We start from the raw sequence: 19801 nt of genomic DNA on the forward strand, positions 1-19801 counted from the left end.
ATAGCACTGTGCTGCTCACACACGTCACAATGCTCGTCAAATGGCGGTCATTTTTCCGTCATTTCACTCTACATTTTCGAGCCATTTAACAATCAATTTTACTGCGGTTTTACCATTTATATAACCGCCATATAGCGTGAATTTTACCTGCAGATTTACTTTACCTGGAGCAGCCATATGAATAAAATATAAACCAAAAAAATTAAATTTTCAATATTTATTATTTTCAATATTATTATATATGTATGTACATGAAATTGGAACTTATATTAACCCAGTTCATATAAAACAGAAGAACTTTAATAATAAATAAACTCGCTTAATTGGTTTTTGTTTTCCAATTGAAATCTCTTCTAAGCGAGCAAAAAAATAATATTAAGCTTTAGAAAAAACTCCAATTATTTGAATAATCTACAACTTAAAGCTTAGTAGAAATTCAGATCAAGAATATTCAAAGGTGTCGTGGATCCGATTGCTGTCGTAATTGAAGAACTTAAAAATGTACGACTATTAATTGAGTCAGACTTATTACTGTTCTAAATCTAATCATTCAAGCAATAATTCTGCAACCCTTAGCAGGAGTATTGATTGGTTTCAAATCTAATTCCGACAGCAATCATATCACGACATCCCTTATTATATATGCACATGAAATTGTAACTTAAATTAATACAGTTCATATAAAGAAAAGTAAGTATTTTAATAATAAATAAACTCGCCTTATTGGTTTTTATTTTCCAATTGAAATATTTTCCAAGCGAACAGAAAATAATTTTAAGCTTCAGAAAAAACTCCAATTATTTGAATCAATTTAAATCTACAACTTAAAGCTAATTAGAAATTCAGATTAGATTTACTCTTTTTTTTCAGATCAATAATATTCAAAGGTGTCGTGGAATCCGATTGCTGTCGTAATTGATGAACTTAAAAATGTACGACTAGTAATTGAGTCAGACTTATTATTGTTCTAAATCTAATCATTCAAGCAATAATTCTGCAACCCATAGCAGGAGTATTGATTGGTTTCAAATCTAATTCCGACAGCAATCGTATCACATCCCTTATTATATATGTACGTGATATTGCAACTTAAATTAATACAATTGATATAAAGAAAAGTAAGTACTTTAATAATAACATAAACTCTCTTAATTGGTTTTTGTTTTCCAATTGAAATCTTTTCTAAGCGAGCAGAAAATAATTTTAAGCTTTAGAAAAAACTCCAATTATTTGAATAATCTACAACTTAAAGCTTAGTAGAAATTCAGATTAGGTTTACTCTTTTTTCAGATCAAGAATATTCAAAGGTGTCGTGGAATCCGATTGCTGTCATAATTAATGAACTTAAAAATGTACGACTTGTAATTAAGTCAGACTTATTATTGTTCTAAATCTAATTATTCAAACAATAATTCTACAACCCTTAGCAGGAGTATTGATTGGTTTCAAATCTAATTCCGACAGCAATCGTATCACATCCCTTATTATATATGTATGTACGTGATATTGCAACTTAAATTAATACTGTTGATATAAAGAAAAGTAAATACTTTAATAATAAATCAACTTTCTTAATTGATTTTTGTTTTCCAATTGAAATCATTTCCTGTGCGCACATCGCTAACCTGTGTTGGCAAAAGATATGATTATACTGTCTTCGATAGATAGTCGGACGAGCCGCTACTCGGCGAAGTAGAGATGACCGTTGTGTCGGTGGCAGCTGTTACAACAGCAGTTTCTAACTTTACACCATCCGTACGGTGTGATGAAAGCTTCACTGCCTTTTCCAATTGCTTGGCGCCAGCAATTTTTGCTGTTTGTAACGCTTTAGCTGTAATGCAAATATATATATGGGTTAAAGTGGTTTTCGTATGTTATTCAACAACTCACCCTATACCATCATCACAGCCTTCTCATCGATTTTGAATATGTGTACTGTTTCAGTATTCAGACCCAGTTCGTTTGGTGCAATATTTTCGATTTGATGAATATGTATACTATCCGTTAGGCAGACAATTAGGTGCAATCGATTCATTCATATACTGTGGGTATTTGAGCCGTAGACGCAATGGCAGATATTTTGATTCTTTTTGAAGTGTAACATTTGTAAACAGTTGGGTTTCTCTGCTGTCACCATCACCACTAGAGAGCTATTGAAGAAACGCTCGACCAAGATAATATGTGAGATTTACACGCATAGATTTCCTTCAACCTTTTCACAGTTATTGATGGAGAAAATGCGAAAGCCATATTTACCATCCAATACCGAAATAGAACTGTAGAGGAAGAAAAATTTTATAAAATTTAATAAAATCAAAAAATGATAGTTGTGCTAAAATGGGGTAACGTATTGTATGTTAAAGTATAGCGAAGTCTCAGCTACTTTGTCCTGGTGAAAATTGAGTTTGAATAGGTTTTATTCTTCATTCTTAGAAACATGTACGAAGGTACCTGGTAAGATATTAAAAATCCTCAACGCTTTTTTTGCTATAACTTAAAAAACTCATATTCAAACTTCTGCTTAACTTCTACATATCAATAGCTACCTTTACCACCAGGAGTCACTATTGCTTCTACGCCTATGCTATTGTTTCCTACATCGATGAGCTTTGTAATAAAATAAACAGCTATCTCCCCAATCTCTCCAGTTTTGTCGCCTCGCGAAACCTGATATTGTCACCAACCAAATCATCGGTGACCTTATTTAAAACATGACCGCGCCAAATGTCGACCATATGGCATTACCCTACCGACTGTCTTACACCCTAAAATTTTGGGTGTGACTTTCGATCAGGATCTACATCTTGGAGAGCATGCACTAGCAATTGTAACGAAGATCGTCGTTGGTGTGAGGTCTTAGCCGATCTCTAGATCTGTAGAAAAGGAGCTTATTAGCTTAATGCTTAAGATGATGCGGGAATAACCAAGTAAGCTCCTTCCAACCTTTGATTCGGGGGATGGTATAATGGTATGAAGATGATAGCGTGCGACAACATCGCGAGCTTGCGATGGCTGGAGGAAGTGGTTCCAAACCTCCAAAGGCAGGGCACGAACGCTCGTTTTGAGATGGTGGATAAAGCGCAAATCCCCAAGGTAACAAAAGTTAAGGTATGGATACCATGCGTGATGAAGTCGGAGGATACACTGCGACTTTTGCAGAATCAGAATCCGAACATACCGACACAGGATTCGAAGGTCCTTACTGTATCTCGGCCTACGGACGAAGGTTAGTTATACATCTTCCAAATAAACAAGCAGGCGGAGGATATATTGTACGCGCAGCTTGGAAAAATGTCCTTAGGTACAGGCAAAATGTATATGCGACTCAGGAAAAGAAGTCGCGGGTATTAAAGTCCTAACACGGTGGACGTCGAAAAGGACCTCAAAAGCCTAAGGGAAAAAAGACAGGTGGAGGTAGCCCACGTCACCCCGAACGTGTTAGAAGGGGACCAACAGCCAGATGGTGCTGTGAGTCGCACAGAGGAACACCCGGCACAACAGGTACAAGAGGCTGAAGGGGGCTTCGAACACTCTAAACCAAAAGGGCTAGAGGAGGATGACGACGTCACGATGAAGGTGCTGGAGGGGGACAAGCAGCCCATTGGTACTGCGAGTCATACAGATAAACCTCCAACACAGTAAAGTGGCGTCGAGCGAACTCCTCCTCCTAACGCGCTGATCCAGGAGCCGTGGCTTCCATCGGGAGGAAAGGTTTCTGGACTTAGCGCGCGCGGATTTGGCGTTTACTATGCGCAAACGGAAGGACGGGTGCGAACTGTAGTAATGGTAAGGAAACAGCTGCATTCATATATGCTTCCTAATTACACTACTGAGGACCTCGTGTGGGAACTGCTCGTGTAGCTTTCCTACCAAAGGCGGGAAAGATCGGTCACGTGTATCCCAAAGATTATAGACCCAATAGCTTAACATCATTTCTGCTCAAAACCTTTGAGAGGCTGATAGATGTGTACATAAAGTCCAACGTGGATGAAAAGCTGCTCTCCACAACACAACAGGCGTACACCAAAGGCAAGTCAGTAGACACCGCATTGCATAGGGTGGTAATAAGCATAGAAAAAGCCCTGGAATATAAGGAATATGCTCTAGAAGTCTTCTTAAGCATTGCCGGGGCTTTCTAAATGGGCGATTATTGATGGTCTTAATTACGTTAAAGTACATCCAGCCTTACCCAGATGGATCGACTGCATGTTAAACTGCAGTAAGATTACATCGCAATGGGGATTGTACGCGGCCACGAAATTAGTGGACAGGGGCACTCGAGTGCTATCACCTCTGCTGTGGACGCTGGTCATTAACCAACTGCTTAGGGGATTCTACGAGTGACCAGAAAAAATTACGGTTTACGCAGATGACGTTGCATATGGTCTTGTTTACAAAGAGGTACAAGGTCCCTAATTGGACCAGGCCTAAGTTAGGAGGGGCGACCCTAGGGAAACCTTGCACAAAATATCTAGGAATGATCCTAGATAGTAAGCTGTCATGGAAGCTCAACGTGGAGGAGAGGGTGAGGAAGGCTTAAACGGCACTTTATGCATGTAAAAGAATGCAAAAGAACCGGCATATACGATCAGAAGGAAGGAGCTCCACCACAAGCTTTCATTGTACGTTTCAAATCTTCTTCCGGTACACTAACAGAACATTTCACGATCTGCAAAATACTGTGTACCAACATCACCAATTGGTAGTTTAGAAAACACAACATTGGCGCCTTACTTACCTATTTTATTGTACAGGAGACGCCATTCAGCATTAACAATTTTCTGATACTCTTGGACATTGGAGACAATTGCTGTGGCAGAGCATTTTTCCAATAAAGCACTTTGTTGTTCCTTTGATTGGCGCTTCCACATGTACAGCCATGTCATATTTTGGTCATGCATAATTATAATGCTTTACGTATAGCTTTAATGATGATACGTGCATGCACGCCTTCCTCAACATATGGTTTAACTTGTTTTAAGATTTCACCTGCTTAAAGTGCTACTGAAGTGGTGCCATCGCCGACCTGATAAGAGAAACATGTTTATTCTACACATTCTAATATAACAAAAAACTTACCTCAGCATTTTGAAATTTGGCGATGTCTACTAGAGTTTTACGGCTGGATTCACAATATCCAATAGTTTCATAATGGTTGCCCCATCATTTGAAATTGTGGCCTTACCACTGGAATCAACAATATGCTTGTCCATACTACGTGAACCCAATTGAATGCGAGGCATTGATGTGGATATGAGTTGAGGTTTACCATGAGAGCTATCGGTACCAAATGCTTGGGTACATTACACAAATACTCATGTACCCAATACAAGTTCAGGACGTTCATATTTATCGACACGCTGTCCGGTATGGCCCAAATGTTGGAAATATGCAGTTGGCACTGTTGACAAAAAATATGTATCAATGAACACAAGTAAAAGTGAAAGAATTTTTTTACCATCTCTTGTTACTTTACACATTAGACATTGGAAACGACGACCAGCATCTACAAGTTGCTATTGAGCCTTGCAACGATTAGATCTAATTGCACCCAATTCACCAAAATTTACAATGGGTGGCTCATATTCACCCTCATCCGTTCGTGCCATTGGTGAGGCGGTAAGTGTAATGGACAAAGCTGTTGTTTTTAATAAATCAGCTGTTGCAGGTATGCAATACAAAGACGACCTGCAAAGAAGAAAGATCAATGTAATTGCCAAACAAAACATTAATTTCGATTATCGATACCTAACGTAACGTGGCGAGGAGTTACCCTGATCTTCTACCACATATTTTGTGGTCACCAATGGTGGTAATAAACCCTGTTCATTAGTAATAAAAGCACCACCAGCGCTACTTTGATTTTCAATGATAACGCTTATCGGATTTGGCATCTGATCGGGATCTAAACGGCGTTGGGCTTGATCATACTGTTGCGGCTGTTGATATTTACCAGTAACAGGTGCAGGTGGTTGCTAAAGAAAATAACACAAAAATAATCATCAGCAAATTTGTAAATTATTAGTTGTATTAGCATACATTATAACCAGGACGTCCGGACGTGTCCGGGTATTGGGCGTTGACACGGCTTGGGTGGTTGACTGAGCATTGGCGTCTGTCCAGGTTGTGTTGGTGGCATCATAAAAGCCATCAATAACAAGTGCCAAGAATATATCCGCGGCATACCTGCCAACCAAAATGATTCAAGGGGTTGTGATTGCCAACCTCACCTACCCGTGGCGAATCCTCTACCTAACAATTTGGTGTGAACAATTGGTGCCAGTTAACCCTCTGAAATAATCTGCGCAATTGTACGCCATTGTGTTGGCATTAATTAGGCAAAATGCAAAAACTTTTCATCCTCCTCGCGTGACCATTCTGTATTCTTTATGCTAAGATCAAGCCATTCGTACCAGCGTGCCTTACATTGCTTGGCAGATTTGCGGTGCAGCAGTGATGCAATACGTGACCACTGGTTTTTGCCATATTTCATTACAGCTGCTTTGAGGATTTCATCCTGAAAGTTATCAATTTAGTTAATACACGGCTAAGAGTAACCAGTCGCGTCAAATGCTTACCTCAGTGTTTCTCCACACACCACCTTTTATCATAATCGCGGCATGGTGCTATATAATTGTGAATTCTTTCGATGAGCACAAAAATCAAATAAAAAATTTTTGTCGAAATAAACAGCAAAAATCCTGCCCATTGAAAACTTACAGGGGGAAGGGCAAGCCGCCCTGGTGGTCGGATTCTCTTGACGACCTAAGAGCGTCCAGTCGGCGGCTCTTCAACAGAGCCAGGAGGAGTAAATTACCCTCGGACTGGGAGCTCTATAAGGTGAGTCTGGGGATTTATAAATATGAAATAAGGATAGCCAAGCGAGATGCATGGCGAAGCTTCTGCGAAAACGTAGAAGGCTGCAATGAATCCGCGAGATTTAGAAAAATACTCTCTAGGAACCCCGCTCCTCTGGGGTATCTGAGAGATGATGTTGGGACTGGTCGATGAGTAGCGAGGAGTCCCTAAGGCTTTTACTGGACAATCATTTTCCCGATGTCCGAGTTGCGCAGGGATCTTCGCCTGCATGGTCGGCGGTCGTTGGCCATGCAGAAGTGCCTGCCATTCCAATACGGGAAAGTCAGATAACCTGGGCTATAGGGTCGTTCAAGCCCTATAAGTCTCCGGGCCCGGATGGAATCATTCCTGCGCAGCTTCAAAGGTCTTTGGGGATTTCCTGCCGCTGGTTGGCCATCATATATACTAACTGCCTCAGGCTTAACTATATCCCGAAGTCTTGGCACACGGTTAGGGTTATTTTCATTCCGAAGGCCGGCAGAAGCTCTCATGTATCACCTAAGGATTTCAGGCCAATCAGTCTCTCGTCGTTTCTTCTTAAGACGTTTGAGCGGTTGATTGACCTGTACCTACGGGAAAGGATACCTCGGGGGTTACTGTCGGCTTCACAACATGCGTACTGCAAGGGCAGATCGACGGAAACGGCTCTCCATTCGATTGTAAAGCAAATAGAGGGGTCCCTAGAACACAAAGAGTATGCTCTGGGTGCCTTTCTAGACATCGAGGGAGCTTTTAACAATGTCTTACCGGGGTCAATCGAAAGAGCTCTGGTGGGTTTAGGAGTCGAGGCGGCTCTGGTTGAATTTATTAGCAAACTTCTATGCGGCAGAATTGTCGCAGCGGAGTGGGGAGGGGCCATAATTAAGAGGAAGGTGTGCAGGGGCACGCCACAGGGGGGTGTCCTATCTCCTCTCCTCTGGGTTGTGGTAGTCAACGAGCTTCTTGTGGAGCTGGAAGCCAATGGTTGTCGGGTGGTTGCCTATGCAGATGACCTCGCTATCCTAGTCAGAGGCAAATTTCTGGGCGCCCTGCGCGATGTTCTTCAGGGCTACCTGGATACTGTGGCTAGGTGGGCTGAATCATGTGGATTGGCGGTCAACCCGGGAAAAACGGAATTGGTCCTTTTCACAAGAAGATATAAGGTGCCCGATTTCAGAACTCCCTCGATTGCAGGGGTACCGTTGGTACTTTCTGATAGGGTTAAATATTTGGGGATTGTTTTGGACAAGAAACTGTCCTGGAGACCCAATGCGGAAGATCGGGCCAGGAAGGCCGCCATTGCCTTGTACTGCTGCAGAGGAGCTATCGGAAAGAGATGGGGACTCTCGCCAAGAATAGTACACTGGCTTTATGAGATGGTGGTCAAACCGATTCTGCTATATGGGGTGCTGGTCTGGTGGAAAGCACTGGACACGGCGAGCACCTCCAAAATGTTAGTGTCAGTGCAACGGACGGCGCTGATCGGTATCAGTGGCGCTCTCAGAACAACGCCTACCTTGGCACTGAACGTCATGCTGAACATATACCCAGTAGATATTGCGGGAAAGGCGGCCGCGGCAAGGTCGTTGGTCAGGCTTCGTGATATGGGATATAGACTTTCTGACCGCGGACACTCTAGCCTTCTTACCAGTTTCGACTTCATCCCGGACAGAACGGACTACTGTATGCCGATAACAGCTCCCTATACAACCTTCACCCCAGTTATTCCAGAGAGAGAGGATTGGGGAAGAGGAATTATCTGGGGCATGGGACCGGTTAACTTGTTCACGGATGGGTCAAAGCTGGATGGAAAGGTTGGTGGGGGGGTCTTTTGTCAAGAGCTAAATTTAAGCCGCAAGTTTAAGTTGGCTGATCACTGCAGTGTATTCCAAGCGGAAATTGCTGCGATTAAGGATGCGGTGGATGGAATGCTATCCAGTGCTACCACGGTTAGGGAATTTAACATCTACTCTGATAGCCAATCGGCTATCAAGGCCTTGAGCTCAACTACAGTGCGATCGAGGGTGGTCTGGGAGTGCCTGACCTCGCTTGCGATTGCATCGAATTATTTTACAATTAAGATTATCTGGGTCCCGGGCCATAGTGATATCCCGGGTAACTGTCAAGCGGATCTCTTAGCCCGCATCGGTACAACTGAACCGGATGAAGATGGCTGTAGGGACTTCGGGATCCCGCTGGCCACCTGTGGATTGCTCCTCCATAGCTGGGCCTCGAATCAGCTCAGCAAACGTTGGGCGGATACCACGTCTTGCAGGGTAGCAAGATCTTTCTGGCCGAAAGTGGATGGCAGGAGGTCTGCTGAAATAATTGGGTTCACTAAGGCTCACCTATCAATGGTCATTGGGGTTTTGACAGGGCACTGTCCCATGGGTATCCATGCGGTACGTCTCAATATACTGGAAACTCCATCCTGCTGCAGCTGTATGGAGGATGATGAGGTGGAATCACCAAATCACTTTATGCTTGATTGTCCAGCTTTTGCCAGAATTAGGCGAAAGTACTTCGGTCGCGACTCACTTGGATCTCCCGAGGATATATCCAAAGTTGAGATCGGTATCATTCGGAGCTTTATCGTTGCTACCCAACGATTCTCTAAGTAGCTGGATCTAGGTCACCGTTATTTTTGGTGTATGTGGTATCACAACGGACCTTCGTGTTGTCCAAGTGAGCTATCCTTATCAGGGAAGCTACCACCTAACCTATCCTATCCTAAACAGCAAAAATCATTGTATATTAAAGACTGGGAAAATTTTAGAATAGCACTCCCCGAGTTCGGGGTAAAACTTGGTATCAAATGAAAGAAGGAGTTCTCCCGATCACAAATATATATATTTTAAAGTGCGCAAACTTATAATTCAAAAGTTATTTGTTGTTAAAGTTTGCAAATTTAGCAAATTTCTATAGCACTTTAAATTACAATTTACACATCTTTCAAAACCTTAATCCACATACATATCTATATAAATTGGCAACGATAAGCTTAAATTGCATTTTTGTATATTTCACATTTCATTTTTGCATTGTTTTCACTTATTATAAATGTTTTTATTAAATCAATCGCGCTTTTGTAGCAACATGCACATATATATATATATATATATATTTTATTGATGACATTACAAAGCTGTGCTGCCACATATATATACGTATACACATATAAAATTTGTATAGAAATTTGCAAACTTTAACACCAAATTAATTTTAAATTATAAGTTTGCGAGCTTTAAAATATATATATATGTGATCTGAAGAACTCCCTGTTAATTTTAAATATTTCCGGAGATATTCCATTTAAAACTCTCAAAATTGAAAAAATTTTCGACCACCAAATGTTTTGCTGTCTCTGCTGAATTAGAAATGGCGAATTTTTTTGCACGCAAAAATTACGTATTTTGTTACCCCTATAAAAATATTAGGTGCGAGAGAGCACGATACATTGTGGGAAAGCTAAATTTGTCAACATGCTATTTCATTTGAAGAATTTTTCATTCCAAATCGTCACCCCTGTCAAAAATTCGTGTGTTTGTGTGCGTTTTTGGTCACACGATTTTTGCAGGGTATTATATATGTACATGAAATTGGAACTTATATTAATACAGTTGATATAAAAAAGAAGTAAGTACTTTAATAATAAATAAACTCGCTTAATTGGTTTTTGTTTTCCAATTGAAATCTTTTCTAAGCGAGCAGAAAATAACTTTAAGCTTTAAAAAAATCTCCAATTATTTGAATAATCTACAACTTAAAGCTTAGTAGAAATTCAGATTAGGTTATTTTTTTCAGATCAAGAATATTCAAGGTGTCGTGGAATCAGATTGCTGTCGTAATTGGTGAACTTAAAAATGTACGACTAGTAATTGAGTCAGACTTATTATTGTTCTAAATCTAACCATTCCAGCAATAATTCTGCAACGCTTAGCAGAAGTATTGATTGGTTTCAAATCTAATTCCAACAGCAATCGTACCACGACATACTTTATTATATATGTACATGAAATTGTAACTTAAATTAATACAGTTCAAATAAAGAAAAGTAAGTATTTTAATAATAAATAAACTCGCTTAATTGGTTTTCGTTTTCCAATTGAAATCATTTCCAAGCGAACAGAAAATAATTTTAAGCTTTAGAAAAAACTCCAATTATTTGAATCAATTTAAATCTACAACTTAAAGCTAATTAGAAATTCAGATTAGATTTACTCTTTTTTTTTCTGATCAAGAATATTCAAAGGTGCCGTGGAAACCGATTGCTGTCGTAATTGAATTTGAAAGTAATAAAGTAAAGTAAAATATGAATTTAAAAATGTAGGACTAGTAATTGAGTAAGACTTATTATTGTTCTAAATCTAATCATTCCAGCAATAATTCTGCAACCCTTAGCAGAAATATTGATTGGTTTCAAATCTAATTCCAACAGCAATCGTAACACGACATACTTTATTGTATATGTACATGAAATTGTAACTTAAATTAATACAGTTCATATAAAAAAGAAGTACGTACTTTAATAATATCATAAACTCGCTTAATTGGGTTTCGTTTTCCAATTGAAATCTTTTCCTGTGCAAGCACATCGCTAACCTGTGTTGGCAAAAGATATGATTATACTGTCTTCGATAGATAGTCGGACGAGCTGCTACTCGGCGAAGTAGAGATGACCGTTGTCTCGGTGGCAGAAGTTACAACAGCAGATTCTAACTTTGCACCATCCGTACAGTGTGATGAATGCTTCACTGCCTTTTCCAATTGCTTGGCGCAAGCAATTGTTGCTGTTTGTAAAGCTTTAGCTGTAATGCAAATATATAGATGGGTTAAAGTGGTTTTCGTATGTTATTCAACAACTCACCCTATACCATCATCACAGCGTTCTCATCGATTTTGAATATGTGTACTGTTTCAGTATTCAGACCCAGTTCGTTTGGTGCAATATTTTCGATTTGATGAATATGTATACTATCAGTTAGGCAGACAATTAGGTGCGTTCGATTCATTCATATACTGTGGGGAATTGAGCCGTAGACGCAATGACAGATATTTTGATTATTTTTGAAGTGTAACATTTGTAAACAGTTGGGTTTCTCTGCTGTTCCATCACCAGTAGAGAGCTATTGAAGAAACGCTCGACCAATATGTTGCGATTTACGCGCATAGATTTGTTCCACCTCGTCACAATTATTGATGGAGAAAATGCGAAAGCCATATTTACCATCCAATACCGAAATGGAACTGTAGAGGAAGAAACATTTATTAAAATTTAATAAAATCAAAAAATGATAGTTGTGCTAAAATGGGGTAACGTATTGTATGTTAAAGTATAGCGAAGTCTAAGCGGCTTTGTCCTGGTCAAAATTGAGTTTGAATAGGCTTTATTCTTCATTCTTAGAAACATGTACGAAGGTACCTGGTAAGATAATAAAAATCCTCAACGCTTTTTTTGCAATAACTTAAAAAAACTCATATTCAAACTTCTGCTTAACTTCTACATATCAATAGCTACCTTTACCACCAGGAGTCACTATTGCTTCTACGCCTATGCTATTGTTTCCTACACCGATGAGCTTTGTAATAAAATAAACAGCTATCTCCCCAATCTCTCCATTTTTGTCGACCATATGACATTACCCTACCGACTGTCTTACACCTTAAAATTTTGGGTGTGACTTTCATCAGGATCTACATTTTGGTGAGCACGCAGCCGAAATTGTTCCGAGAATTCAGAGCCGTAGCAAAATCCTCAAATCCCTCGCTGGCAGTACCTGGGGAAAGGATAAAGAAACGCTCATGACTACACACAAAGCAATTAGCCAGCCGATTAAGTGCTATGCGTCACCCATATGGTCGCCACTGGAAGAAGCTACAGGCCTGCCAAAATACTGCTCTCAGAATTGCCACGGGCTGTCTTCTTATGTCCCCAGGACACCATCTGCATAATGAGGCGAGAATACTCCCCATCAGGGAGAGAAATGAGATGCTGACCAAACAGTTGCTGTACCCAGAAACCTGAGCATCCCAACAGACATCTGATTGGTCAACCAGCACCGTCTAGGGGCCTAAGGAGTCATCTCCGTAAGCATTTTGAGGAAATACGGCTCCTGAGAACCCAGCCGTATGAAGCGAAAAAACACAAGCAGGTCCTTGGTGAACTCCATAAACAAGCGTCGGACCTTTATGCTAGGAATTGCCCGGTGAATCCAGTACTCAAAGAAAAGTATCCAAACCTCGCGGAAGAGGAACGCATACTCCCCAAAGAAAAGCGAGGCACTCTAGCTCAACTTCGTTCTGGATACTGTAAGAGGTTAAACTCTTACCTATCCAGAATCAACCCCGACATACAAAATGTATGCCCCGCTTGCAATGTGTCCCCACATGACACCAACCATCTCTTTAATTGTAATGTAGAACCAACGCCTCTAACACCCCTTTCATTATGGTCCCCCCCTGTCGAAATAGCAAGTTTCCTTGGACTCCCGTTAGAGGATATTGATGATAATTTCTGATCGGTCGCACCTATTGGATGGGGCGAAGCACTGCTACAATAACAACGTGTGAAAGATGGTTGCGATATTCGTTTGTTGCTCCCTGTTGCTTTGCTTATATTTTTTTTCTCAATTTTAAACAAATTCGCAACAAAAACTAAACTTTTAATTTGTTAACAAAAATAGAAATGCGCAACAAAATTTCAACTGGCAAATCAGCTGACTTCGAAGATTCGAAATTCTTATTCCCCAATTATTGGAATTGGAGGAATTTTTCTGCGGTGCTATTAAGGCAATGACCTTTGACCTCGAGTAATTTTTTTTAGCTCGAATTGGATAGATGGGGACTTTTAATTTTAATATTTTTATGGTAAACTAGAGGTCCTCATTAAAATTTGGCTTTGTAGTAATTTTTGTTATTTTAATTGTCTAAATTAGCCGTTCTAATATTAAAATCGCCACTCTTAATACAAATCAAAAAACAAGTATGAAAAAGTTGTTAACGTTACAGTGCTTATGGATTCATTTTAAGAGTGCATTAAAAGAAAAAAAGTTTTGTTAAGCACATTTTTAAAAAGGAAAGGAAAGGTCGGTAAAAATGAGACTTACCATATATTCATATCGGCTGCTGAGTGGAATATCACCAAATCTCGGCTGCCGTTTCAAAAACTTCCTTTCTTAGAATTCGTTTGAAGAACGCCCTATCATAGAATTTGTTTCATAAACACTCCAGCTATTGTCAAAATGTGTTGTATTTGAGCTCAGATCGGTCATTTTTGAAGCCAAATCTGAGTTAGGGCATTCTTCAACCGAATTCTGTGATAGGGCTTTTCTAATATACGGGGTTATTCAAATGTTTTCTGAGAAAGGTGCTTTTCGAAACGGCACCCGAGACCGGGTGATATTGTTGTAGCAGTGCTTCGCCCCACCTAACTGCTACAACAACAACCGGGTGATATTCCAATCAGCAGGCGATATGGATATAAGGTTTCATTTAGTTGTCCCATTTTTACTGAGCTTTTGTTTTTGTGTCTTTCGTTTTACGGATATGTTTAGATATAAGTTTTTTTTATTAACTTTTAAAATAAATCCATTTTTAACTGCCGGCCGTTCAAACTCTGAACCCTATTGTATATTCTTACGATTTCAATGAGAATGATTTCCCACACTCTGAGCACGAGTATGGTCGCTCGCCGGTATGCATACGGCGATATGATAATATGATAAGGAGTGCAAATGCCTGATTTGAAGGCCTTCTTACATGAGTTAAGAAATCTATTCATTTAAAAAGTTAAGAAAATGGAGAGGAAAAAGGTAAGAATATTTTTGTTAAGTCCTGATGTGTGTCATGCGTTAAGGGGCCGAATAGTCACCGATAGAATACGATAAGGAAAATTACCTGCAATCACACGTTCACATCGTGCCGAACACGAACAAAGTAGTAGGAGCACGTACATATCGCTCATTTACTTCAATAGTGTCATAACTCAAAAAACATGACTTTTGAGTTAATAACATATAAACGTACCCAATATCATAATCTATGTTGTATAAAAAAATCTTTGTGATCAGTTAAAACTTTACCACGTGCTATAACAATGAAAATAAGCCTTTATATGGGCAACATATGGCAGTTAAAATCTTTGAATGGCTCTCCTGGAAAATTGTGTTTTTTGAGTTATGACACTATTGAAGTAAATATGTTATTATGCGAGCCAATATTTTTACGTGACAGTCTAACGATCACGGATGTTACGGCTTTATTTGAGGTTGTTGTTGTATTAACGGTAAATACACCCCCAAAGGTTTGGGCGAGTCATCGATATGGATCCGGCACGTTACGTAAAAAACGCAGTCAGCAGCTTTAACCCCGACGTCGACAGTATGACATCATCCATGACATCATAATAAACAATTTGGGTAATTCTTTACTTTAGCTCACAACTGCTAAAACTCGTCTAAAAATATCGGGAGAGGTGTCAAAAGACGCGCTTTGGACCCAGGATCACGAATCTGAAAGCGGAAATTGGAAATTTTATTTCGTTTCGGAGATATTTGCAAACAAAATTAAAAATTTTCATGTGGTTATTGTAATTTTGATGATTTTGTGGTTCCCACAAGAAAAACTGTGGGTAAAAGTGTTTTGCGCGGATATAGTTTGGGTCTCCAAACCGGTGTTGGACCCACCCAGGGTAATTTTTTATAAGCGCGGCCGAAGGCCCCCAATGCAGAAAGGTGTTCTGTACAAAAATACTATGGATCCCACCTCCGGTTGGGGAGCGCTCCGTGGGCATTTTGCGGTTTTTTTGAAATATCTTGGGACAGAAATTAAATTCTTAATTTCCACTCTCGGATTCGTGGTCCAGGGATCAAAACGCGTCTTTTGAACCCTCTCCCGATATTTTTGACAGTTGTGAGCTAAAGTAAAGAATTACCAAAATTTGTATAACAATTATTATCTGGTTTATTTTTGTTGATACCTTTTCACATTTTTCCATGTCACGACACGCCATATAAATTGTGGCTCCAGGTTTAGCTAGTTCCCGGGCTGTCTCCTTTCCTATGCTGGTATTTGCTCTAGTAATAAGAACAACTTTCCCTAACGCCGTCGTACTTTTTCGATACTTCCCACCTTGCATATAGGATATACACAGAGACAAATGGTATTACTTCATACAGCTTATTTTTAAATATTTAAAATGTGCGTATTCATGATTACCTGATAAACCACAAGGCGGCGGCTGCAGTCAGTAGCCAAGCAATAGTTATTTGCTCCAATATCCAATCATCCTGAAATCTTCATTATTACCGAATTATTAATGGTAATAGTCTAGTTGAGGGGTCGACTGCCAAAAATATCGAGAGAGGTGTCAAACGACGCGTCTTGACATCAGTATTAATAATACGAAGGCGGAGAATAAAAATTTTAACTCGTTCAAAAGATATTAACGAAAAAACGGAAACACTCCCTAAAACCTTCGAGTGTCTTTATCGCTACAACATCAACATCTTTAATGAGATATGGATAAACTTTTTAGCTGGCGAGCCACAGTTGCTTTGTGCTTTTTTCGGCGAATACGTAAATGTTTTTTCACGTTCCTGTAATGGTTTCACCACCATTTGGGTTTCGTTTACGGTTGGCGATAGATTACCCAGTTTTGTTGTAGGTTCAGCGACTTGCATATACTGGATACCTTTTTTCATCATGTACTCAACTTCTTCCATGGTATCATTGAAGTGCAAAGATTTTTCGGTACTCTCATTGAACAAACTACGATTTTCTTTATCATTTTCAAATGATTCTTCAAAGTCAATATAACTTTTGTTATGGTAATTACGGAGCATGCTTTCCGCATTTCGTGCTATTGGCTCTATTGCAATTTCCTTCTGTTGTTGTTCTTTCTCCTCTTTAATAAAGACACTTTTGTTTAAATTTCCGCCCGTTTCATCTGACTCATCATCCGACAACTCAATTACTCCTAAAGAATCATCAGGGGACGCGCTGGAAGATAGTTTTTCACTGCCATGCATATTTTTATTATCATTGGTGATAAGTTCAGTCACAGTTGCATGCTCATTTGCTGGGGGCTCTAGTGTGTTATCTAGGTTTATCAATATTATACTTTTTTCCAGTTCATGCAATTCTTCGGAGGACTCGCTTTGGGTATAATGTGAAACTATCCTGGGTGCACTTGTGCCTGTGGTGTCATGTGCTGTTTCATAAAAGCTTGTTGTCGCTGAAGTTTCACTGCCTTTTTGAGCGCTTTGAAAGCTTATGTGTGATGGTGCATCATCACCACCCAAAGAACTATTAGACTAATCTTCGCAATTTTCCTCTAGTATAGTAGATGGTCTGAGAAGTCTCACCATTTTCAAAGGTGAAGTTTGTAAAGTGGTATCGCCCACCATTGTGGAGTCCCACATTTTAGATGGCGCTTCAATATCTTCTAGGAGTGTTACATCAATACTTTTTAAAGGAGTTTCATTATCCAATTGATGCTGCTCCTGTACGCATAAGTCATGCAAAGACGTTGCAGTGATTGTGCTTCTTCATCTATTTCTTGTAGTTCTAAGATTATATTATTACATTTATACCACGCAATCTTATCAACTTTCAATATGTTGTATATTCACTTACCTTGTTTACAAGGGATTTTAAAATAGTTTCCATCGGCGCTGCGTTTTTTAGCATCTTCTTTAACCATATTCTTGTTCTCGCTATGTATGTACTTAAATAGTGTGCTGTCAGGATCGGATGCTGTTTTATCACACATTTTTTTCAAAGCCATAAAACTTTCATCAGACGTACGTTGCTGTTGGCATTCGAATATAGTCACAAGATGCCTTAGTTGAAAAATTATAAGGAATCCTCTTTATAGTGTGTGCATTGTTGGATTTATTTTCATCCTCCATTTCAAATATTTTGTTCATTGCATTTCCGCTAACAGCAACGTTACTTTCGTGTTGATCGACATTCGCTAGACGAGGAGCTGCGCGTGCTTCTAGCAAAGTTTGTAGATCCTCCTCTAAATCCAAGCTAAAGCTTTGGCAAGATACCGGCTCTTTAGCAGGCGTTGTAGCCTTTCTAAATGTGTTCGTGAATCGTGTGAGGATCCCAAAACCGAGGGTTTTGTGCCCTCACAACATATACCTATTTTTCATTTTTTCTTACATACATGTTATACAAGAATTGAATTTAACTCTGAATTTAACATTTATACATTTTTATGACATGAATTATACCTTTATGAATCACACGTCAAAACAAATACATGCGGGCGCATATTGAATTATTATTTACTAAATTGAAGGATAAACCAGACTTGCGCACTTTTGCACGCAAGCACAATATTTACATTTTTCGCCCACATAAGTTTCAAATATAGGTCACCCTAACATACACTAAAACATTTAGAAGGAAAATGGAAATGCACAAAAACATAAAATTATGCCGGTCAACCAACCCTTTGCGCATCCAATGCACTCAGCCACAAATACAACATACATAACAATTTAGATAAACAAAGATCAGCAGTAAAAGTCGCCAAACTAAGCGCTGCTACTAATTGGGACTTTTCTCTACATACTTACGTACAAGCATACGACACACCAACGCACGCCCTAAGCAGAAGCCGAAAGCATCAAACGAGGCCAACGCACCATCAAAACCAAGTGACAGCGAACATACGCATAAACACATATGATCGAATTCGATAGGTAAACCAAAGACTGGAAAACACGGCAGGCATACAACAAGCGTACGTACGAGATTTGGCACATTGTTCGCTATGTATATTAGGGCTCCCTAAAATTGGGATATGAAATGCCGGGATAGCGGATCACCATACATGATCGAAAATATGCATATATGTATATATACCGATGTACCACCATATGTATGATAATGGAAAGAGGGAAAACGCATGCTAGCATGTAAGCGTATGTATGTACCAATAGAATACAGCGAAAGTAGCGTTAACTAGAATTCGATTTTTGCATTTCCAACTTTTATAATTGTTATTGTAAAATTACTGACTGCCTGCGTGCAGTCCTACATAACTTTATAACTAAGGAATTATTACAATGAATTGTTGTTAGGAAATAACTGTCCACCGGCGTACAAAATAGTATATAAGGGCGGCAAATTAACTTGTAAGATCAGAAGCTAGGAGATAGGCATACGAGTCAGTGGGCTTCTACCACTGACCAACACGACCTGAAGGTTTCTACTTCATTTCGTGAATTATTTTATATTCAGTAGGAGGTTTCTACTCCAACTGACGGAGAGCTAGCAGAGGGGTTCTACCTCAGCTACTCTTATTTAGACAGGGACAAAGAATAGGAGTAGCCCTTAAGGATATCGATCCTTTTTTTAATAAACTTTATAACGTTTTCAGAACTCCTTCGTCTATTTATTTTCATCGGAATAGGTTCCCCCACCAAATATAGGAACCCTGGACGGACTGGGCATACCTCAGCAGGAATTAGTCCGTCACATATGGCGCCCGAGCAGGCTTAAATAAAATCAAGGAAATCATCAAGGCTTTACATAAAGGAAGGTAACAAGGATATACGGAAGGCAAAGCAACGAAGGCTAAGCAGACAAACTAACAAGGAAAGATACGCAAATAAGAAAATGGTAAAGGTATCATGGGTATATTATCTGACCCGAGAGGAGCTGGTAAGTTACCACTCTGAGTTCGAGCTGGATGATACGGGAACGGTAGACGAACTAAGGAAGCGATTGGCGGCGTTCGTACAGGCAGAAAAGGACAACGAGAAATGGCGTGATCGGCTTACAGAACTAGCTCTACAACATGCAAGGACGACATCTAATCTAAACAAACCACAGGCAAGTAGTCGTTCGACATCTCCAAGCGCTACGAGAACGGATGACGAGAATACAACCGGCGCACCCATCCAACACGAGGTCCCACAACCACCACTATATGCGATGCAACAGCCAG

At 39.6% G+C, this 19801-nt stretch overlaps 1 pseudogene; it reads right to left on the reverse strand.

The window, feature by feature from the left end:
• Nucleotides 1-202: 202 nt before the first annotated feature.
• The window catches only part of LOC137245772 (tRNA (guanine(26)-N(2))-dimethyltransferase-like), a 29187-nt pseudogene continuing 9588 nt past the window's right edge, over nt 203-19801 (reverse strand).

This window comes from Eurosta solidaginis, chromosome 3 (genome assembly GCF_040869045.1).
Source record: "Eurosta solidaginis isolate ZX-2024a chromosome 3, ASM4086904v1, whole genome shotgun sequence".
NCBI classification, from domain to species: Eukaryota; Metazoa; Arthropoda; class Insecta; order Diptera; family Tephritidae; genus Eurosta; species Eurosta solidaginis.